Source organism: Melopsittacus undulatus, chromosome 13 (assembly GCF_012275295.1).
Source record: "Melopsittacus undulatus isolate bMelUnd1 chromosome 13, bMelUnd1.mat.Z, whole genome shotgun sequence".
NCBI classification, from domain to species: domain Eukaryota; kingdom Metazoa; phylum Chordata; class Aves; order Psittaciformes; family Psittaculidae; genus Melopsittacus; species Melopsittacus undulatus.
The window spans coordinates 7,650,570-7,673,762 of NC_047539.1; the positions used below are offsets into that span (position 1 = coordinate 7,650,570).

Here is a 23,193-nt window from a genome sequence, read left to right on the forward strand (position 1 = left end):
GCTGCACATGACAGCCATTGACACAGAACAAAAGGAAGCCTCGTAACAGCAATACATCAAAGAGGAGAAGAAAAGTATTTGAAGAAGAGCTATTTGAAGCAATTGTTTCAAAAAGGATGAGCAATTTGTTTTACAATCATTTTAGATAATTATTTCAAATAATGAGATTGCTCTGAACCAATACCATAACTTTAACCCAGGTATAATCACTGTAAATGACATTAAGAGCTTGTCTACAGGCAAACTGCATTGCTCTGATTATAATGGGATTGTTAAGGCTCAGCAGATCCCCAAGTCCAGATAGAGTGGACATAACAGAAAAAGAAGGGAAAGAAGTTATGCCAGAAAACCTAACCCATTTTGGGCTGACACTGACAGAGCTATTCCCATCAAAAGAACTCCTAAGGAACCAAAGCAACTGGACCTGTCAGCCCCCAAGCACCAACCTGCACTGGCAGCAGTGCTGACCAGTCTGCTACACTACAGCTTGAATAAGAACCTGTGTTGCCTTTCAAGAGTGTCCTTCTGCAGGCTGCGCAGTGTGAGTAATGTGGGAAATGCTTTCCCCAGGTCAGAGAAAACAGATCTTTAACATAAGTTTAGAGAAAGCCCTTACAAAGAGTCCTGCCCACTGAAAACTCACACTGAAGTGAGCTCACACCTTGTGCCAGGTTCTATCTCAGAAGCTGAAAACCAGAAATGAGAAGAACAACTGACCTAAATATGCAGAAATTACCCAGTGACTGCTCATGAGTCTATTTCTGAGTGCTTCACTGCAGACTTCTCAGAGAAACTTGACCACCAGAGATGAAACTTTAACAAGACAGCACCTCTCAGTGTGGAGGCATGCAGAACTGCTAATCGCTGCGGTGAAAAACTGGGTCAGAGTTATCCCCATCTTCCCCAAAGTGCTGTAAAGCTAGATTTACGTGTATATATATTCAAATTAATCTTTAATTATATATTTTTATACAGGTTTGTATTCCACTTAGCAGAGTTGGCAAAGTGCTGAAACCATCCTGGGTGGTGTTTGCTGCAGGACCACAGTGGAGATTCCAATCACAGGGCGGGTTTTCCTAAGTCCATTTTCAACCCTGCTCTCAACAGATATAATACCTATATTGGTTACGGAGCCAAAACCCCCTCTACATTCCTATTGCACAAGGCAGACACAGGCATACTTTGTACCTGTTAATTAACAGCTATAAGATGCAATGTGGATGCAAACAAACACATTTATATGTTATTTATGGTTGCACAGATCTGTAACTAAGAAAACAGGGATAAGCAAAGGTGGTTTATTTTCCACCAATGTTTCCAAACTGCTTCATTGTACTTCTACCATATGTTCATATGTAAAGTCTTAAATTAAGAGAATGTAAGCCAGCATGCCTCTAGTGGAATATACCTTCAGTAGGGGTAGCCCAGCAGCAGTAGCTCAGGCTGCTTGTGCTGGCTGCCACACAGCCCCAGCTTTGCCATAAGCATTCCTATTCCTTGAGCAGCAGCCCGCTAAGGTTCCATTTTCAAATGAATGCCTAAAGGTGGCACGCTCAATAAACAATCTTGCTAGAAACAATACAAGATAAGACATAAAAGACATATTCAATTACCCAGCCCATGCCTCCAAATGCAACAAAAATAAATGCGAAATGCTTTGGGGTTTGTCGCTTGCAGTATGCAACAGCTTTTCCATTACACTTTGCCTGATCCTTTGCCAGATTCCTCCAGGAAAGCCAAGCACTGGATGGATGGGAAGATCTTGTCTGGAGGCCAGGCAGTGGGAGCTGGGGTTCCGCTCCCCTCCTGTGGCCTGCCTGCCCCGTTCCACCCAAGCACCAGTACACACAGTTTAGCTTCCTGCCCATGTAAGTCTTACAGATAACAAGCAATGACATCAGTGCTACTACATTTATTAACTAACGATAATGCTGTGAGTAAATCCAGGCCCCAAAATGGATTGGGACTTCTACTGTCGTGTGACACAGCTGAAGAGTCAAAGGCGTGCTGGGAAGAAGCATTTACAGTATTTCCCACATGATGAGTACTATCACGATTCCAAGGAGCACTGCAGAAATCAGTTGATGCCAAGTAAGTATTGTGAGGTGGAGAAGAGTTGGGTAGACACTGCTCCTATAAATCCTGGTTTCCTAAGTCCCAGTGTGTGTCCATTATAGCACAGCACCCAGCGAGGCTGGAAGAACAGTGGAAGCAAAACCAAGCAGATGAGTCTCATTTTCTTCTGGTGAGGAATTACTCCTTACACTTCTACTACATGAGCCCACAGTGCTGCCTCTGAGCTGCCAGCTCCCTGGGGCAAGGTTTAAATTAAGGCCTCTTCTGTTTTTTGCTTTCTTTTCTTTCCCTTTTTTTCTAATCAGGAAACCATTTGTATTCATTCCAGGTTTGTAATCTTCCCTGACCCACTGTTAGAAAATAACAATCAAAAGAACACCCAAAGCTAAATGTTAACTCTAAACCCCCTTTTCCAGACCCCTATTTAATCAGCCTTGTGGCATATTAGAAAACAGATCATTTAGTTCCACTTCATTATTATGGGGGTAAAAACCCCCTTACGGTCAGGCTTAGAGCGCTTAAATACCTAAAGCCCTGTCCTAATCTGTCAGGCACATGGGTGTAGAACAGACAGGCAGGTTTTCATCCCCTGGGGCAGTATGTTCCTGGGGAATGGCGGGGGCTTCCTGGATCCCACCAGGCCCCCATGAGCACATATAGCCACATACCCTGCACTAGTGACCGGGTGGTGTGCAATGTACAGCAATGGAGGGACTGAAGCTGAAATTTCTGGTTACACCCTTGGAAATGTTCAGGGATTAACGTGTCCAATGTGCACTGAAATTAGCAGGAATTGAGCAGTGCTGCTGCTGAAAGACACCTGCAATCAAAGCAGTTTTACCCTTAAAACGCCTTGCAAAACACTATCACACGTGCAGGAGATGGTCATCCGCCTGCAGAGTGAATTCAGAGATTTTAATACAAGACAAAGCAGTGAAGTGTTTCTGGCCTCAGCCAGCAAGCAAAACCTTGTTATTTTAAGTTGTTTTTCAAAACAAATCCATGTCAGGGACTGAAATTGCTCTGTTTGTGCATTGTATGCTGGCCAGAGATTACAGATATCCTTATGTGTGCTGGGTAGCTGCGTAAACATGTCCCAGTGCAAGGCAGAACTGAGGACACGGTGCGGCTCCGCGTGTTCGGTGATGAGGGCATCGGCGTCAGCTCCATGACTATTGTGGCCTTTCTTGGGAGTCTGTGTCCTGCCACGGGAATCAAAACCCGACCTAACAAAGCCTCTTCTGTCTCCAAGCTCCCTTGCGCCGCAAGGACACATCCCTCCTTGCCATGCAGGCTGCAGGGACAGTCAGAGGAGGAGGGGATGCTCGGCAGCGGGCAGGGTGTCTGGGTGTTTGATCTGAAGGCTGCATGCGGCTCTCAAGCCACAAGTTGTCATCGTGTGATGCAGCCCTGTGCTGTACGGGTGCAGCAGGGACCGCCTGACGGTGCGCGGACTGCAGAGCAGCGGCCCCGGAGAGGCTGGTTTAGAGCACAGACACGTAAGCACGGCAGAAACCCCACCTCCCGGTGACTGAACGGATCAAATGGGTAGAAATGCCACAGATAGACACACTCCTCCCAGTATAATTGTTACTATCACAGCTGTGGTGGAGAGAGGGGGAGGAGAGCGGATGATGCAAGGCTCTTGGCATCACGCTTTGCAGTCACCCGGCTGCACCCTTTCCAAGAGGCGAGGAAGTGCTGGAATGCACCAGAGAGGCCGACTCTGCGTGGAGCTGGGGCTGCAGAGCTGGCAGCGGTACGCTGCATTCATCTGCATCTAAACTGCATCTCATCTGAACTGCATCTCATCTGCATCCGAACTGCATCTCAGCTGCATCTCATCTGCATCCGAACTGCATCTCATCTGAACTGCATCTCATCTGCATCCGAACTGCATCTCATCTGAACTGCATCCCATCTGCATCCAAACTGCATCTCATCTGAACTGCATCTCATCTGCATCCGCACTGTATCTCATCTGAACTGCTTCCCATCTGCATCTGAACTGCATCTCATCTGAACTGCATCCCATCTGCAGCTGCATCTAAATCTGATCTGCATCTGATCTCCTGCACAACCCGCTGCCATCCCACCCTACTTGCCCCAAGTTGATCCAGCCACTAGGCAATTACTCCAACAACCCCTGTTCTCAGTCACTTCTTTTCAGAGCTCATTACAAAGAGTAATTAAATGGTATAATGTCCCTGGCCTTAACCCTGTTTAGTAGATAAAGTGGGTCATTAAGCATTGTTAGCTCCATTTTGCATCTATGGAAACTGGGGAGAGAGACTAACACAAGGTCATAGGGCTACTCTGAGTCAAGCCAGGATTATAACACATCAGTTACTAACTCCTTCATCCAAAGATGATAGGATATTTCATTGATTTCAAGAAGTTACAGATCAAAACTGCTATTTCTGTCTTATCACTGAGAAATCTAGTATGGACAAGTACTACATGAGTTAACTGAATCAAGTGCTTGAGAACTTGAAATGAGCCGTTGGACCAGCCTGTCCCCAAGAGCAGACCCTGAGTCACTGGAGGCTGTATCCTTCAGGCTATATATAGCTCCATCCCTATAAACTATTATCTCACTTTTGGCCAGTCAGCTTTCTTCATTCAAAAGTGTTTATCTTGCCCTAACTGCCAGCCTAAAGGTGAAATGCTCTTTTCAGACCAGGAGAGAGGCCTAGAGAGAGATGAATTTTTAAGTATTCCTCCTTTCCCTGATTTCTTTAATACCTTGGTACTTACGCTAGATGCTACAAACTGAAGAGCTATATTTATTCACAACGTGTATAAAAGTGACAAGTTTTCCCTACTTACATGTCACAACCTGATGTCTAAGGAATGGAAAAGACTTGAGATATTGTCAATTTTGACTTTGCTCCTATGGCAGAAGGACAATTGTCTTCACTAAATGTTGAAACAGTATGGAAAACAGAGCTTGAAATCTGCCCTTATAGCCAAAATTCTTGATGAGGACTGAGTTAACTCAAACATGTTTAGTGTGAGGTGTCCCTGCCCACGGCAGGGGGGTTGGAACTAGATGATTTTAAGGTCCTTTCCAACCCTAACTATTCTAAGTAAATGACTGGGGGTAGTTTTGTTCTAGCAGGGACAGACGCTCCACTTGCAGCATGGCACAGTTCGCTCTCAGGAAGTGTTCTTAGAGATTACTACTGGAGACACCCAGAAGATCTGGACAGCTTTACAGCTTAAAAAACCCAACAAGCAAACCCAATGAACCAGCAAAGCAAAGACTCACAAACATCGAGCTTTCTAGAACACCTCCAGGCAGCAGCTGTGGGGCCGGAGCACAGCACTGCCGCCTTGGCGCTGCCTTCCCACTTGGCTTCCACCCAGTGCCACTGCTAATGGGATGCTGGTGATGGAGCTGCCACCTGGCACTGTGTCTGGCTCCAGGCTGGTGAGCAAGCGCTTGGCAGGCTGAGGGGGAACTGGCCACCTGGCTGATGCGAGGGCTCTTCGAGCCCACTGTCGGCCTCCTAGGACATCGTGGCACTGCGGGTGCTGACAGCACCTCCTCTGCTTGCTCTGTTCATCCTTCCCATCCCCACTGGTGTGCTCACAAAGAAACACCCAACACACACCCCCCTCCTGGCTCTGCTCCCCTCTGCTCCAGTGGATAAAGCCAGGCTCAGCCTTAATTGCTAAATGAGAATAAAATGAGCTTCTCACCTTCTCCAGTTCTTTAAACTATTCCAAGCCCCTGCCCCCCGTTCCTTCCTGTCTGCCTTCTCACCATCCTTCTCCACACTGCAGATCAGGATTTGTATTAATTGCTGAGTTTCACAACCATTTCTGAATGGTGCCGTTTGCTGCACATTTACTGGCCAGTAAAAACACAGATACAAATTAAGAATAACATCCAAACAAAGAACAGCACAACAGTGATCTGAAATCAGATTCATGCCCGAAGGCTAGATTCTCCACTTGCCTCGCACCCTGCTTTATTATTAGCACTTTCAAAACCTTAGTGAGAAAGGCCACAATTTTGATTTGATTTTTTACATTCTTTTTGCATATATGTAAATGACTCCACAAGGAGCAAGGCAACAGAAAATGAAGAACGGAATGCACAAAAATATATCAGTAAAGAATCCTGGAGTAGTGTCAGTGTCACACAGTGAAACAGCCTAAGTTTTGCTATGAAAATTGGATTTATTACTTCAAGATCTCGGAGAAAGGAGCATCACAAGTACTGAAATATTCTTCTCAGTTTCAAATGACTATGTGAGGTTCCACAATGGTTTTAGGCTGCTCTCAGGCTACAGTAAGTAGCAAATGTCAAGCTCTTACATCCATTAAGAATGAACTGGAAATAATGTACTCTGTTAATTGCAATAATTGCACAAAAATTAGGTCCCTCATTGGAACTGAGCTGTGTTTGCTCCTAGTGTGGCTTCCCTTCTGCTGAATGTCATTTCCAAGCTTGACATTTGGCACTGCTGGTCTCTTACTTTCCCCATCTTAGGTGCCAGTGGAATACTTATTGCTGATCACTAACAGGCTTTGAAGACTTCCAGCTGTGGACAAGGATGATGGAAATTGTGGGGCAAGGGATTTACTACAAAACCTCAGCATTTGGTACTATCTTAGCAAAGTACGTGGCCCTCTTTCTGTTATTTAGCTGTCACTGCTGATACCAACCCAAATTGAGAGCTGCTGAGCCAGTGAGTTGTTCCTTAGTACCTTGCCAGTATCCCCTTGCTCTTCTCTATTGCTCAGAGCAAACACAGCAGTCATTTCTGGGTCCTGATACTCACCACAGAGACTGATTAGTAGCCTGTGAGTGTGGAGACAGTGTTCTCACAGGAAAATGAATATTTGGTACATGAGCTCTGAATAACTCCGAGGGATACAGCAAGGCCATGGGAGGCCCGAGGAAGCCTAAACAAGCAAGATAAGAAGAAGCTGTAATTCACTGAGTGATGAGAACTGTGGACTGTTGGCAAGTGTTCGAGGTCAAGTTCTCACACCTGTGCTTAACCAATTATATGTTAGTCACTAAGGGTCTTCAAGACAAGTATCCAATCATGATATGCCAAATTGCTGTAGGTGTGTGCAAGCAATAGTATATAAGGAGTTAATGCTTTGTAATAAATGGCTTTTTGTCTGATCACATTGATCTCTGACTGAGTCCGTTCCGCGGCAAATGGCGCCCGAACAGGGACCCTCTATAAGTTCACATTGAAACGGAGGAGGGTGTGAATCGCTGGGCCGTGAAGAAATCGGCTGGAATCGATCTGGCTGGACCAAGATCGGGAGGCAGAAGCCTCGGAGGAGGGAATCCTCGGATCGGAGCCTTGTGAGCCCGGAAGACACTGCGCAGTGCAAATAAGGTAAGCAGCCGGACGGTTGGAAGGGAGCTTAAGGATGGGAAACCAGTTAAGTAAAGAAGATGAAATAATGCTTAAGCCTTTCCAATATATCCTCTCTGAGAGAGGGATAAAGTATGATGATGAAACTCTGAAGAGGCTTTTACTCTGGTGTAAAAAGAAAAAGCTAATTGTGGAGGTTGGTGAAGCTTTTAAGACTGAGACTTGGGAGAAAGTTGTTTTTGCGTTTGCTTGTGTTTGTTGTATTTGGGTTTTTTGTTTGTTTTTTGTTGGTTTGTGTTTGTGTGTGTTATGTTTGTTGTGTTTGTGGGACGATAATTCCCAAGGGTCAAAGGAGGCAAGGCCCCTTGCCACACTGTGGCGACTGTTAAAAGACACATTAACTGCTATGAAAGCTGAGAAGGAAGTAGCCATGTCTGCCTTTCCGATGTTTTCGGACTCGCCTGAGCAACAGCCGGCTGCTGCTGGTGCGCCGGTAGCAGCCGGAGTGTTGGTTTCGGGTGAGGCGGCTCCAGCTAGAAAGCCCATGCGTCAGAAAGTACAGATGTTTGAGGACCCAGTGCCCCCCTCCTACCCCGTAATATGCGATGAGGGGGCTTGGGAGAGGGAGGGTGTGCGACCACGACCACCTATGGTTAATCCTTTTTGTGATGCTACTGCCCCAGAGGCAGACAATATCTCTCCCCCGGCCCACCACCCCCACCCCCCACCCCCTACGGACAGGGAGAGAGAACCTTTTGAGGAGTATAATAAAACTCCCACTTTACAACACCCCCCTTCGCCTTTGACACCAGCACTTGCATCGCTCCCGTCGGAGCCGCAAATTAGCCAGGAATGGCATCGCTGGTTAAAGCTGTTAGATCAAAAGCTACAAGATTTACGAGACCGCCTGGAGGAGCTGGGGCCTAAAGATAAGGAGCAAGCTCTCGAGCAATCCACAGAAGTTAACCCTTTTCAGGTGCCGCTACCACCAACTCCGGCACTCTCTCAGCAAGCTGCTCCCAGTGCCCTGAGATGGCGTGGTCTTATTCAAGATGCGATTATAGATGGCACTATTTTACCGATTGATATCCCTTCTGCATTTCCAGTTATTGTGAATGCCCAAGGGCAACCTCTCTGGACTCCTATGGATTGGAAGGCTATGAAAGCACTAAAAGGAGCAATTGCTCAATATGGGTTGTCTTCCTCATATACTCAACAGATGCTAACTGCCTTATTTTCTAGTATGCTGTTAACTCCTAGTGATTGTTATCGAATAGCTGCAATTTTATTAACCCCCTCCCAGGTCTTACACTTTAAGAGTGGGTTTGAAGAGTTAGCTGCAAGAGCTGCTGATGACAACTTAGCTCGCAATCCCACTGACCCTTTACATGGTATCACATCTGACATGTTACTAGGGAGGGGCCAATTTCATCCTGATGCAGTACAGGCTCATATGAGGGTTGAGGTTTTACGGCAAGCACAGCAATTGGCATTAGCTGCCTTAAAAGCTGTACCAGAGGCAGGAAAACCTAATCCCTCTTATACATCGGTAAAACAGGGAGCTACTGAGCCTTACATGCAATTTATCGATAGATTAACAGATGCTATTGGAAAAAATATTGATTTGGCATCTAATGCTAAAGAGTCTGTGCTCATGTCCTTAGCTATGGAAAATGCTAACCCGATTTGTAAGCGTATTTTACAGGCTTTGCCAAAATCTGCTGGATTACAAGAAATGATGGATGCATGCTCTAAGGTGGGCACAACAGAGGAAAAGGCGGAATATATGGCACATGCCTTTGCCGCTGCTCTCAGACCTCTTCTACAACAAGGTCAGGATGATCGAGGGGGCATGAAGAGTGTAAAATGTCATAATTGTGGACGGCTGAGACATGTTAAAAAACAATGCACTGCAAAGAAACGTCGCCCCCCCCAGGGCAGCAGCTCAAGCGTTTGTGTCAGATGTGACAGACGTGGTCACACAGCAGCAGCATGTCATTCTAGGTTTAAGAAAGATGGAACCCTGTTGGGAAACTTGGTGGTGAGCGCGACACCACCCTGCGCGATGACACAAAATCAGGGTGTCTGGACTGCGTCCCCTCCGCCACAGCAGGGAGTGCCGGAGTGGACGTCACAACAGCAATAGATTTTACCATTACTGATACTTCTGTCCATTGCATTCCATCTACATTAAGTGGGCCCCTTGGTCATGGGTTATGTGCTTTGCTATTAGGAAGCTCATCAACATCCAGGACAGGAGTCTTTGTATTACCAGGCGTAGTTGATGCTGATTATACTGGAAACATTGGGATCATGGTGCAGACACATGCACCCCCAGTACACATCCCCAAGGATTCTAAAATAGCTCAATTAGTCCCATTTGAAGCAAAAGTTCCCCAGATGGGGCAAAAAATCAGAGGAAATCAGGCATGGGGTTCCACAGGAATCCCACACATTTTGTTTGCATTGGATATTGCAAAGCACAAACCCGAGGACCAGGTCTCTATACGGGGCCATAATAATCAAATAATTAAACTGCCTATGCTAATCGACACGGGGGCTGATGTTACTATCATACCATATCGTCAGTGGCCAAAAGCTTGGCCCCTACAAGCCGTTGCCACAGGAGTTATTGGAATCGGAGGAATAAAATAGACAAAAATTAGTACAGAATTGGTGGATGTCTTTCTATCTGATGGCAGTCATACACGCATCAGACCATATGTCATGCACTCTCCAATTGCATTGCTTGGACGGGATGCTCTTAGTCAAATGGGAATGAGATTGACTACAAAAAATTTTTAATGGCGGCCATTGATGGACGGCCAACCTATAAATTACGATGGCTTACTGAAACACCTGTATGGGTTGATCAATGGCCGCTGACAAAAGAAAAGCTGTCCCATCTTCATGAATTGGTCGCTGAACAATTAGAAGCAGGCCATATTGTGCCTTCCACCAGCCCATGGAATACTCCTATATTTACCATCCCCAAGAAAAGCGGAAAATGGCGATTGTTACATGACTTGCGGGCTATAAATGCCATCATGCAAGACATGGGTGCCTTGCAAGCTGGTTTACCTAGTCCCACTATGATACCCGAAGGATGGGATTTAATGATAATTGATTTAAAAGACTGCTTTTTCACAATTCCCCTGCATCCGAGTGATCGGGAAAAATTTGCTTTCTCTGTCCCAGCAATTAACAAAGGAGAACCAGTAAAAAGATATGAATGGGTTGTGCTGCCTCAAGGTATGAAACATTCTCCTACTATTTGTCAGCTTTACAGCCAATTCATCAATACTTACAGCACTGTTTAATTTACCACTATATGGATGATATTCTGATTGCAACGCAGGATTTAAATAAGGACCACCTACTTGGACTATTACAATCAGAGTTGGCCACTCAGGCCTTTCCGGAAGCCTTTGCGATAAATTAGTTGCTCCAGCATGGGCAGGGCCACCAGTAGATATTTTTCAACAAGCCCGGACATCTCATGCCTTCTTCCACCAATCGGCAAACATGTTGGTTCGACAGTTCGGCCTGTCCTTGACAGATGCCCGAGGACAAGCTATCATTGAATGAACACATCAAACACTGAAACAGTTATTGGAAAAAAAAAAAAAAAAAAAAAGGGGGAAGAAGGGCTTACGCCGGTACCAAGAATACAGAAAGCTGTATATGTTATGAATTTCTTGCGACTAACAGGAGACTTTAATGACCCTCCTGCTGTAATACATGGCCAGGCATTAGGGTCAGGTTATATGAATAAGACTCAGGGTATCCTGGTCCAATACAAGGACATGGAAACTGGTGTTTGGAAGGGTCCTGTGGAAGTAAAATTAAGTGGTCGAGGATACATGTGTGTAATTACGGACTCCGGCCTGCGGTGGGTGCCAGCTCGGTGGGTGAAGCCCTGGAAAGAGCCAGCAGCACCAAAGGAGAACCAGGATATCCCCCTTGTCAACAGCTGAATGAGTTAACTGGACGAACTCTGAACTTCTTTACTGTGAGAGTGACAGAGCACTGGAACAGGTTGCCCAGGGGGGTTGTGGAGTCTCCTATGTTGGAGATATTCAAGGTCCACCTAGACAAGTTCCTGTGTGTGACGTACTCTGGGTTACCCTGCTCTTGCAGGGGGTTGGACTGAATTTTTCAAGGTTCTTTCCAACCCTTGGGATTCTGTGATTCTGTAATTTATCCAATACATGGGTCTTGTGAACTGTGGGTCTCTCATGAGTGTTTAAAATATAAATTATCCATGTTTCCAGTGACCTTTGGAGACCTTTATAGATATGGCTGACCACTTCTTCCAACATAGGCTGGCCACCTGTGTTGGAATGAGTGTGCTTTTTGGTCAATATAAAAGCCCAAGCCTCATGCAATGTGAGGGAGGCAGAGCCTCTGCGGGGACGCCCGCTAAGGTTGAGCCTGCCACCTTGCACTGTGATGATGCTTCTTGGAGCTGATTTCCTGATACTCTTCACAAGGTCCTTGTGCTATGCTCTCTATGTGGGACTGTGTAGAGGGAGTAATGATTGTATGGATTTTGTGTTTCAAATATTGTAGTTGGGTGAAGTGTGCTTGTGGGATCCCAAGCGTGTGTGTGTGTGTGATGAGGGCAGACAGTGTTTTGTTTTGTTGTTGGGTTCATGCAATAGTTTTTACAACTATTGGGTAAGAATTTTATGCATGCTAAATAATTAACTCACTCTAGCTGTTATTAATGACTGCAGTTTTGATGTATATTGCTTCAAGCTTGTTTCCCAGACAATATGCATGTCTGATCAAAAAAAAAAAAAAAAAAAAAAAAAAAGGTAATGCTATGGCAAACTTGACTGTTAACACTGTACAGTTGACTTCTACAGCTGCTTCACATCCCCTTTGCATTAGAATGCTTCTGCTTTAAGGAGTCACTTTAACCTGTCTACTTCTCAAGAACTGATAACCCGGAGGAAGGGGTATATTTCTGCCCTACTACCTACAGGTCCACGGTGGCTGCCTGCAAAGTTTGTCAAGCCTTGCCATGAGCTGAACAGATGAGTGGAAGAACTCGATGCATCAGCTACAGGAGCTGACCTTGAAAACCCCAAGCAGAATGAGATAGAGAGAAACAAATGATTGTAAAACATCACTTGAGGGCAACTGAAAATTAACACCTTGAATATGTATGCTTGTAAAGTAGCTATTATTAGAGGTTGGGATTTCGCATATAAAACCACCTGTATTTACTAGCCAGTTGCTAATAAGAAACTATACCTTGTATTGTATGGAACTGTCACTTGTAAAAGAGATGTTAGAATATACAAATTTGCAGCAGCTGCTAGAAGATGCTAAGGCAAAAGGTAGAAAGATTCTAATATGATGGTACTGTTACAAAGCAGGTAATGGAACAAATTAAGAGGGTGGGAGAACTCCACTGGTAAGAAGTTTCTTTGGTTAGTCCCTCACTGCCATTGGCATCTTCAGCATGCTGATGCACTCTGTGATAGTTACTCTGCTAATGTAAATCTGTGTGTGCTTTGCTGTAGTAGTGACTTGTTACTGGGTGAAGCAGGTGAAACTCTGCATTGACAACAATGTTCAAGGACTGATATTGACCAAATGCCTGCTACCACAGTCAAGGGCAAGACTGGGTTGGCCTCTGTGTCTGCCACCAAGAAGAACCTTTAGCTCCGCTGCTGGCTGCAACCCAGCAGGCGTAGAGCGGTGGAGGCACATGCCATGCCAGACCTTGATGTGAGGGATGGCCTCCGCTGTTATCAGAGAGCCATCCAGGGGAAAAGGGCAGGCCCAGCTGTGTACAGCTATCAACAGGACCATACTGGCTGCCAGCAAAACGTACAAAGCCGCAGAACTCAACAACATAAAGAAACAGCAATGACAAAAATCTTTGTAATATCTGTTCTATTATTTGTGACTGTGGGTAATGGACAAGTATACTGAGCACATCTGTTAAATCCCCATTAGTCCATCCTGTTATATGGTGTGTAGGATTTACTGGTATGCCACATGTTATAAAGGTGACTTCAAGTGACTTCAAGTCAGACCAATCTTACTGAAATAATGCTACCTAGAGTAGTGGGTTGTTATGTTACACAAGTCAAGCAGTGATAGAGCAGACAATAAATTGTCAAAAACTTTTAACAAAATTAAAAAGGGGGAGATGTGGAGACAGTGTTCTCACAGGAAAATGAATATTTGGTACATGAGCTCTGAATAACTCCGAGGGATACAGCAAGGCCATGGGAGGCCCGAGGAAGCCTAAACAAGCAAGATAAGAAGAAGCTGTAATTCACTGAGTGATGAGAACTGTGGACTGTTGGCAAGTGTTCGAGGTCAAGTTCTCACACCTGTGCTTAACCAATTATATGTTAGTCACTAAGGGTCTTCAAGACAAGTATCCAATCATGATATGCCAAATTGCTGTAGGTGTGTGCAAGCAATAGTATATAAGGAGTTAATGCTTTGTAATAAATGGCTTTTTGTCTGATCACATTGATCTCTGACTGAGTCCGTTCCGCGGCATGTGAGCAAACACATTTTAGTTCCCTGTAGAAGATTGTTTTTCTGTAACTGGTCTGGCAGTGCAAGAACAGCTCTGTGCACTCTATTACACACGGTATTGCAAGTAATGACAGATAATGCTATCAAGGTCTTTTCCTAGAATATAAGGATTAACTCACCTCATTAAAATGTACACATTTGGCATAGCATAATGCAGCACCGCTTCAGGACAACTGTTTAAACCAGCCGAAAGAGGCTGTGCTCAGGGAAAACAAGGATGATCCCCAGCTGTCCTCTTACTTCCCATATGCAGGTTTTTATAATCTTTTTTGATCGGTACATAGATATCACAGCACTGAGCACTTTTAAAGCCCTAAAATAGACTACATTAGCTTAAATTTCTAGCTAGTAAAGAAACTCGAGGAGAGAAACATAATTAACTTGGAGCACGGAACAATTCCCTTGTGGGAAAACCACCCTGAACTAAAAAAGGTAGTTTGTACAAGTACCTAACAGTGAGCACACAGAGGCTGGCAAGTTACACACTCTGAAGAGTTATGTCTTAGGCTGAAGAGTTTTGGTTTATTTTCCTTGAGCATTTGGTCTTACACATTCAAAACTTCTGGTTTTGGATATTAAAATGACTGACAGTGCAGTTGTCAGTGCTTGGTCTTCTTCTGTCAGGAAAAGTGAAACAAAAGCTGTGTTGCTGAAGTTGCCTACAGGTACTTCTTGACATTCAAAGAACACTTCTGAAAGCTGTGATAACACATGGAGCCTGCTGCTGCTCACATTAAATAGCTGAAAGTATCCTGGGCAGCAGCAGCAGAAGAAAGTGGAGAAAGCAGAAGTGTGTTCATGATCAGGCCCTTTCCCCAAATGATTCAGGTCTTTTACTCGTAATTGATTTTTTCTTTTCAACTCACAAAAGTAACTCTGAGCAGTGTCTGTGCTGCTTCATTTCTACTCTGCCACAGCCTCTGTGACAAACAGCACTGCGTGTACCTGCTTCAGAATATGGAAATGCCTGCTCCTACAGACATGTAGGTGGCTGCAGAAAGGTGAATTTTACAGAACTGATTTGATCTATTACAGCTGAACATGTTCGAGTCCAGACTCCCATAGCAGTTATTACTGTCTTACCATAATTCAATTTCTTTTTAACAGCCTTACCTAACTTAATTATTCTGGCATAATATGTCAACCAGTTGCCCTCCCAGTTACGGTTACATTGCCAACTTCAAACCAAACAAAAGGTATTCCTTTTGTCTGTGATATGTACCAGCAGCCTGATGAATCCCAACAAACAGGACTTAGAGCCTGCTTAATAATGAAAAAGCTGCCATACAAGATAAAGGAGTGAATCCAGATAACACCATGAAGCCTGAAATGGGGACAGAGAAAACTCTCCAGGCCAAGTGGAAATCCACTGGGATTCTGTCAATGAACCAACAAGGAATTTATGCCCAGTTTTTATGAACTAGTAAATCAGTCTCCATTAGAAATTCTTTTCCATCTCAAATAATGTTCCTACTATCATTATTTGTTAACAGTTACTAACCAAGGATGTCACGATGCATTAAAGGGTAACAAACTGAACCTCCCATATGTGATTTTTGTAATTCCAGCCTCACATCTGGTTCCTAAGGAAATATTTGCATACTTGTATAACAGAATTAATCATTTTACAGCTTCTGTCACTTACAGTTTTCAGTGCTGAGATTCCACAGGGCTGGTGGCATCCCAAGAGTACAGCGAGCACTCCTCCCCACTCTGTCTTCTGTGCATTTGCTGTCAGACAAAAGTTTTAAATCTCAGATTTTTTTCTTCCATTTACAATTTTCAGTGCGTTTACTAGAAAATACCTGCTACAAGAGGCAGTGCCTCCAGGTGGTCCTTCCCACAATCCTTGCTAGATAAAGTACTGTTCATTACAGCTGTACCCCAGAGGAAAACCAGCAGTCAAAAGGGAAGCTAAGGGTACTGCTTCCTTCTGACATATGCTATGGAGAACAGCCACTGAAGTATTCCACGACTAGCCAGTGCAATGCTGAATCACAGCACAACTAATGAAGCTAATTGCAGTCAGAAAGTTTCATTTTAAGAATGTGTCAAACATAATTTGATGAGGGTGTGTGAGTATCTGCGCCTGGGCTGTCCATGGTACATTCTTATGTATGTGAATCACAAGGCATTATGAGCCACCTACCTCCTGGAAGCAGGGAAGGTGCACTCTGCTTTCCTTTGAGAAGGAAACCTGGACCACCTTTTAAAATGTTGTCAGCAGCCTCAGCACCATCTATTTCAACTCCTAAACCTTCCACTTAGACCAACAGCACCCATGATGTAACAAGAGTTACAAATTTTCCTCTCCAAAAGAGAATTCTGATTTTTCTGGTGTTAATAAATACTCTCAGATTTACAAATGCAGCATCAGGATGTGGCATTTACAAATCTGAGTGGTGATTTTTGTAAAACATTGCTGATTTTAACGGGGGAATAGACTGACACTTTATTAAGTTTAGAACAGGTTTATAAGTTAAATGGTATGTTAGGGGAAAGAAATGCCTGTACGAGGTAAGTGTTTCTGTTCAGGATTGTTTTTTTGATTAGAAGACATGTAAGATCAAAACCATCTTTGAAGCAGCTCCTGAGCAGGCTCCCTGCATACCTTGGTCCCTATGTTATAAATCTGTTGGCTTGTTCATGGCTTCAGCTGCAAAGTTCATCATCCTTCCAGAGAGCAGCAGCTCAATGTTCCAGTCAGCTCAGCTCATGTTGCACCTGCCAGGCAAGGAGATATGATGTCAGTGAGACATGTCAGGATCACAGGGTCAGAAGCTGCAGGTATGTTTCCTTCACAGCAGTCACAGGTCACAGTTCCTACATTGCTTTTTCCATTTTCCCCTCTATAATGGCAATGACATGAATAATACTGTCCTCTGATTTTCTTGCATCAACTAAAGATACTTGTACCATTACAACTGTGGCTGCACTGCCACAGCATCCTTGGGGCAGAGGCTCTATTTCCCTATTGCTTTACAGCATCTTGAGCAGCAGATTTCTGCTGTAGGAGCAGAACTTTAAAGAGCTTCTGGTGATTCTGCAGTAACAAACTAATACATATGGCTGAAAATGATTTAAAGGAAAGAAACTTAGAAGCAAATTCCAGATTTCTGTTACATATTGCCCTGGGTTCAGCAGTAGCAGTCATGTTTTCTCCTTCTTGGTAGCTGGTGCAGTGCTGTGTTTTGACTTTTGGGCTGGGAATGGTGCTGATAGCACCTATGTTTTTAGTTACTGCTGAAATGTTTACTCTGGCCAAGGACTTTCTGAGCCTCATGCTCTGTCAGGGAGCAGGGGAAGCCAGGAGGAAGGAGAGACAGGACACCTGGGTTTAAACCACGACACATAAATGATCAAATTACAAAAGCATGAAGAATAACATGAGAACATGTTTTAATATTAGGTTGAGTGCAATGAACCCACCCATTGGTGTATGATGACTCTATATACATAAAATGCAAACAGTGTCATTTAGCACTGCTGGCAGTGCTTTATTATTTCAATCAAAAAGGAATATAGTGAAAGGAATTCAGAAGGGGTGGATAGTGTCAGCAGTAACAACACACACGATTACACACTACTATAATTAGCAATGGAATTTAAAGAATTAAAAAGCAACACATTTCTTTGTTTTAACTGCACTTTGGGCTCAGCAGCAGCTCCAGCAATACACTTGGCATAAAAGTTTCTCCCAGCCTTTGTTAAAATATAAACCCATCAGAAGGAGAAATGCTGCAGTCAAAAGGAAAACCTTCAGTACGAAAAGGGCCCTAAAACCCCTCCAGAAGGCAGTTTAATCCAAATCTGGGATAACTATGGATTAGTTATTGATGTTAGTTTGTGCTCCCCTCTTTTAATGCTACTACCTCATGCTGATGTGCTCTGGCTTGTTTTCCCTAAGCACTGAACAACTCTTGCATTGTATTTGCTGTTTGATACAAAAACTTGTGGAGCAACCTGACATCAGTGCTGCCAATGGCCTGTACTCTCATTCCTCTGATTTCATCTTGAAGTGTGATTTGTAGAGGTGCCAAGTGTGAATGAAGAAGGCACAACAAAGGCTTGCACCTCGAGTACATCAAACTTTGCTTAATTGCAGCTGCAATGTGCTCAAAAACACATCTGTAAGACTGAGGAGTGATTTATCTGATCTAACATACCTGCATGTGCATTTGCAGCAGTTTCCTATGCAAATCAGGTACTTGGGCACACAAATCATTCTCGTTAGCTACAGGAGTGTGTGATGACCTGATCTGCATGTTCAGCTGTAGTACACCTCTGGATTAGCATGGAAGCTGTGTGCATTTTTGGCATGCCAAAGTATGTGCCCGGGTAGATTGAAAGGTGGATCTTTTATTATCTCTGCTTTGCTTTGCTATACATTAACTGGAATGTGCACGTTACTACCATTCACTTGAACTCATAAAAACATGCTGATGATATAAGGAATAATTTGCTGAACATTTGGGATAAAAGATTTAAAAATACGAATATTCATCCACTGAATAAGTGTAATTTCATCTAAATTAAAAAATTTGGGAACAGAAAACATCTTCTTGCATGACAATAAATATCCGCAACCCTTACGGGAAAAACTTTGTCAAGGTTATTATAAGCAATCTTGTTTGCACAGCATCACAAGGAAGGATACTTCCAATGTCTCACTGCACGGGGCCAAAGGAGGCTGAAGGTGACAGACAGCAGCCACTGCTCACACCCTCACCGCCATGCAAAGGAGCCAGCAGATAAACTGGGAGTGAACAGTGTGGCAGGTGTGGAGTTGCCAGACTCACAGGGGAACAATCAAGTTTATGTAGGTGCTCTGCCAGGCTGCAGCCAGCAAAACTGAAACTGAGCTGCTCCTACCTGGACTTTCAACCTTTGGCTCCAGGAAAGGAGCTGCTGGGCTAATGTGTGAGGTTAAAGAAGGAACCATGTGAAGATAACATCCATGGAAATACAGACTCTTGAATTGAGGTACAGAAAGACAATACTGCCACTGCTATGATGGCCAGTTGAGAGGGAGAATGGAATATAGGCATGGGAACTTCCAGTACTAAAAATCGAATGCTAAATGTGAAAAGGGGTTCACTTCAGTAAAAACCTCTGCTGCAATGGGTAAAGACTGCACAAAGCTCAGGTTCTCAGTACTGAACCCACTAGAGATGAGATTGATTTATCTTCTCTCCTTTTTAATGCTATTAGCAGGTCGGGTAGAGGGAGCACAGTTACAGGCTGCTCTTTTCCTTATGTTGATAATACATAGGAAAGGCCACAGGAGTGCTGAAAGTAGGATTTCTAATGTGAATATACATTAAAAATTAATCTGAATGCTTTTTGTGCTCTGCTTTGCATTGGGAACACAACATTTCCCCACACATTCGTATTTTCTCTCTGTTTTGGTTGCAAAAATAATACCCTTTTCCAGTATCTTTAAGTTAAACCCCAAGTGATGTTAAAAGAAAGCCCACAATGGCAGAACGCACATGGCTGTGCTTCCACCAAGAACCCAATGAAGTGGATGATTTTGCACTTCTAGAGCCCAGTCCTGCTTTACTTGTGTCAGCCAGGCCCTGCCATGGACTCAATAGATGTAAATTCACTGGTTGCAGTGGCACAGTCCCCGTGGGTGTTTTGCTACACAAATATGTACACACACAGAGAATATTAATGACAGCTTTCATTCACAGGCAACATGTGAATTATGAATGAATGAAGTTCTCAGCGTTCAGCAGAAACCTTCTAGCACAGTTTGCTGTAACGTTCTGGAACGTGTAATCTCTGGAGCAGTAGATGGAGCTGCGTGTGCCACCCCAGATGGTGAAAAGCACACTGAAGAGCCTGGCTCACTCTGCAGCATGGCTCTGTTGTAAACATATACTTCAGGAATATCCTGAAGGAAAAATGGAAGTTGGGAGTCAAGAGAAGCTATGTAACTCTGATCTGCACATCCCCACTGAGGCAGAGGGCTCGGATTTCTGTTACCAAGGTGCACTGCGACAATCCAGGAAAGCATTGAGGAAAATAAGCTCTGAGACTCCTTATGTTTTATCCATGCTGGGAACTGGGATTTTTTGCCATCCCAGTATCAAGCAGTGATACTACAAAGAGGATCAGCTGTAAAAGGAGAATAAAATACCTAGGTCTTAAAAGCATTGGGAAAATTCATTGATCTCTGTGAAATGGGTTTAATTTCTTGGAGAGGTGACTAGTTATTCCCTGAGTCTGTGGACAAGGGAAGAGCTGTGGATGCTGTCTACTTTGACTTCAGCAAGGCTTTGGACGTGGTCTCCAGCCAAACTGATGTGATAAAGACTACAGTTTGGATGGGTGGATGGATGTATGGATGGGTGGGTGAGTGGGTGGATGGATGGATGAGAAATGCCTGAGCCATCAGCTCAAAGCCCTGTGCTCAGCAGTTCAAAGCCCATAGGACTCCAGGACATAAGGTATATGCACAACAACTCACCTGAGAACAGGTTCATAGATACTTAACCTACAGGAGGAAAGGGCTCCTCTCCTTTACCCACAGCAGGAGTAGGGCTCTAAGCTACTCCTGCCCTTGTTTAGTCAGCACATGAAAACTGAGGCAGTGGCTGCATGCCTCAAGAGATAAGAAAATGCACTCAACACGTTTAAAAATTGTAAGTATGCTAATTGCCAGAGAACAATTCAAAGCTGCCCAATGGCTGGTACCATTGTGTCTGAACACTGCCTTGAAATGTTGGTACAGGACCCTGACACATGCTAGAAGTCTGGCCTACTCTTTATCTCATCACTAGTTATATTCATCAGTATATTGAAACTCGACTACTCCACACTTTTAGCCCATTTTGAATGTCACCAGTGTATTTGGGAATGTCTGTGGCATCGTCATCTCTGCGTGTAAGCTGTAAGAAATTTTCAAGGCTTAAATGGACCTAAGACTTGGCATGTTGTCAATAAAAGACTAAGTTAAATGCAGTTCATACTCATCATTTGTCCTGGATGCATTTATAGTTTTGCATTGCATGTTGGGTTAAAATCGCAGCTCTTGCCTCCTGCTGTATAAAACAGCATTACAAAGAGGAAGTGGCTGACCATAAGCCACAGCACAGCAGTGAAGTGACAGCAAGCACCGCCGATGCCCTCAGTGCAAAACAGATTCATGGCATAAATTTTATTTGCTACTGGCAGTAAAACCAGATAAAACTACAGATTTGAGTGTGAATTTTGCAGTGTCCCTTGAAGATTCTTCAGGTTTTTCCTATTCACATCATTTTACACATGAAATTACTTCTTTCCCAAATCAGCATTTCAGATACCTTTACGGCCCACACTCAATGTTGTGTTACGCTGCCAACATTCGAAGTGACTTTGGTCAGTGGCCTTTGACAGTGACACAAGTAACTGTTCCCTGTAGCCACAGGACTCTTTGGCACCTGGATTTGCCATCATTGAGCAGTTGCACCGGTTGGGTCCACTGCCAGCTCCCCTCCAGGGTTCTGTACTCTCTTGTCAGTCACTTGAGCATGTGGATTACATGACCAGTGGGCCATGCTTTGGTTTACCATCAGGAATACTGATGTATTAAACCAAGGATATTTAAGATTTACCTTAGCAGAGTTTGAAGAAGACTATGAAAGCATTCTGTTCCAAGTGTAAATCATGCTGATACTGAATGTGCACTAGCAAGAGGCACAGGGACATAGAATCACAGAATGGCTTGGGCTGGAAGGGACCTTAAATATCACCCATTTCTACACCCCTGCCATGGGCAGGGACACCAAGCTCCTGGATCTCCAGGGGCCCTGAGGTAACGGTCACAAACGATATTTCTCTCAGATCTGGTGACCCCAGCAGTGTGGGACACGGCTACGCACCAAGAATAACGCTGTCCTGAGAGCAGATTCCACACGAGCCAGGGCAGCAGTGAGACCAAAGGCAGTGCCCAATGTCAGGAGCAGGTAACCCCGTGCTGGGACTGCTCCATTGCATCAGCTGGGTCAGGACAGAGCCAGCACCAGCTCCATGCTGACTGGAGCGGGAAGCTGCGCTCTGCATGCCCCATCCTTGTCCTCTGCACCGCTGCACGCAGCAGGGCCTGTGTGGTGCGTGTCCTGCCAGCACTGGTGATGGGGGGTCCATTGGTCATCCTCAAAGCTACACAACAGAAGGATGCATTTACTCTGCCTTTCCTTCATCTTCCTAACCTCTCCTGTAGCATTAGTCTCTTCACTGGTATTTGCAGCTTCTCTTATTTTGCCGTTTACAGACATCACTAAAGCAGCTCCATCGCTAATGAACACACTGATGCAACGAGCGGCAGTGCGGGCACGGGCACCGGGTGTGACAGGGCAGCAGGTTCCGCCGCACGCTGGAGCGTGAGGAGCGCAGGTGCCTGTGAGTAACAGCGGCCTCACAACGGGCTCCGGGGCCCGCAGGTGCCTGTGAGGAACAGCGGCCTCACAACGGGCTCCGGGGCCCGCAGGTGCCTGTGAGGAACAGCGGCCTCACAACGGGCTCCGAGGCCCGCAGGTGCCTGTGAGGAACAGCTACCTCACAACGGGCTCTGGAACCGGCAGGCGGCTGAGGCCCTGCCCGGTGCCCGGTGCCCGCCGCGCGCCCCCTCAGGCCCCGCGCGAGGCAGGCCGGGAACCGCGGGGCACGTCGGGACACGCGCCCTGCACCTCCCAAGATGGCGGCGGGCGGCTGTCCCCGCCCCCGGCGCGCACATGCGCAGTGGCACGGCGGGCCGCGCCGCTCCCTCCCTCCCTCCCTCCCTCCCTCCCGGCGGCCGGGGCGGCACTGCCAGAGCGCCGAGAGGAGCCGGGCGAGCGGAGCGCGGCTGCGGGAGCCCCGGGAGCCCTCTCCGTGCCCCGCACTGCCCTGCCCGCCGCGCCGGTGAACGGGAGAGGCGGGCGGCGCCGGCCCCACGGAGCAGAGCGCAGCGGCGGCTCGGGTAAGGCCGGGGCCGCACCTCCCCTCCCTGCCCGCTCTCGGTCCCCCCCGGGAGGCCGCCCGAGCCCCGGTGCGGAGCAGAGCTCAGCTCCGAGCGCTCCCCCTCCCCTGTGCGGTGCTCCCCGCCCTCCGCTCCCTCCCTGCCCCCTCCCTGCCCCCTCCCTCCTTCTCTTCAGCTCGCTCTCAAAATGGCGGCCGCGCCCGGTGGTGAGGAGGGAGCCGGGGCGGAGGCGGGGGAGGCCGGGCGGCGGCG

At 45.7% G+C, this 23,193-nt stretch overlaps 1 protein-coding gene and 1 long non-coding RNA gene across 3 annotated transcripts in view; one reads left to right on the forward strand and one right to left on the reverse strand.

The window, feature by feature from the left end:
* Positions 1-1,908: 1,908 nt before the first annotated feature.
* Positions 1,909-15,953, reverse strand: LOC115947326 (uncharacterized). Its single transcript, XR_004081267.2, has 3 exons — positions 15,800-15,953; positions 15,640-15,725; positions 1,909-2,194 (listed from the first exon to the last, which is right to left on the reverse strand). It is a non-coding gene; the product is annotated as an uncharacterized lncRNA (long non-coding RNA).
* A 6,818-nt stretch (positions 15,954-22,771) lies between these two features.
* Positions 22,772-23,193, forward strand: part of PAFAH1B1 (platelet activating factor acetylhydrolase 1b regulatory subunit 1) — a 34,025-nt gene continuing 33,603 nt past the window's right edge. Inside the window, exon 1 of one of the 2 annotated variants that reach the window (XM_034068710.1) lies at positions 22,772-22,941. The gene's annotated coding sequence lies outside the window, so the exon portion shown is untranslated. Of the gene's footprint in view, positions 22,942-23,118; positions 23,148-23,193 lie in introns of those variants that run through there. The other variant, XM_034068711.1, reaches the window with a different exon arrangement.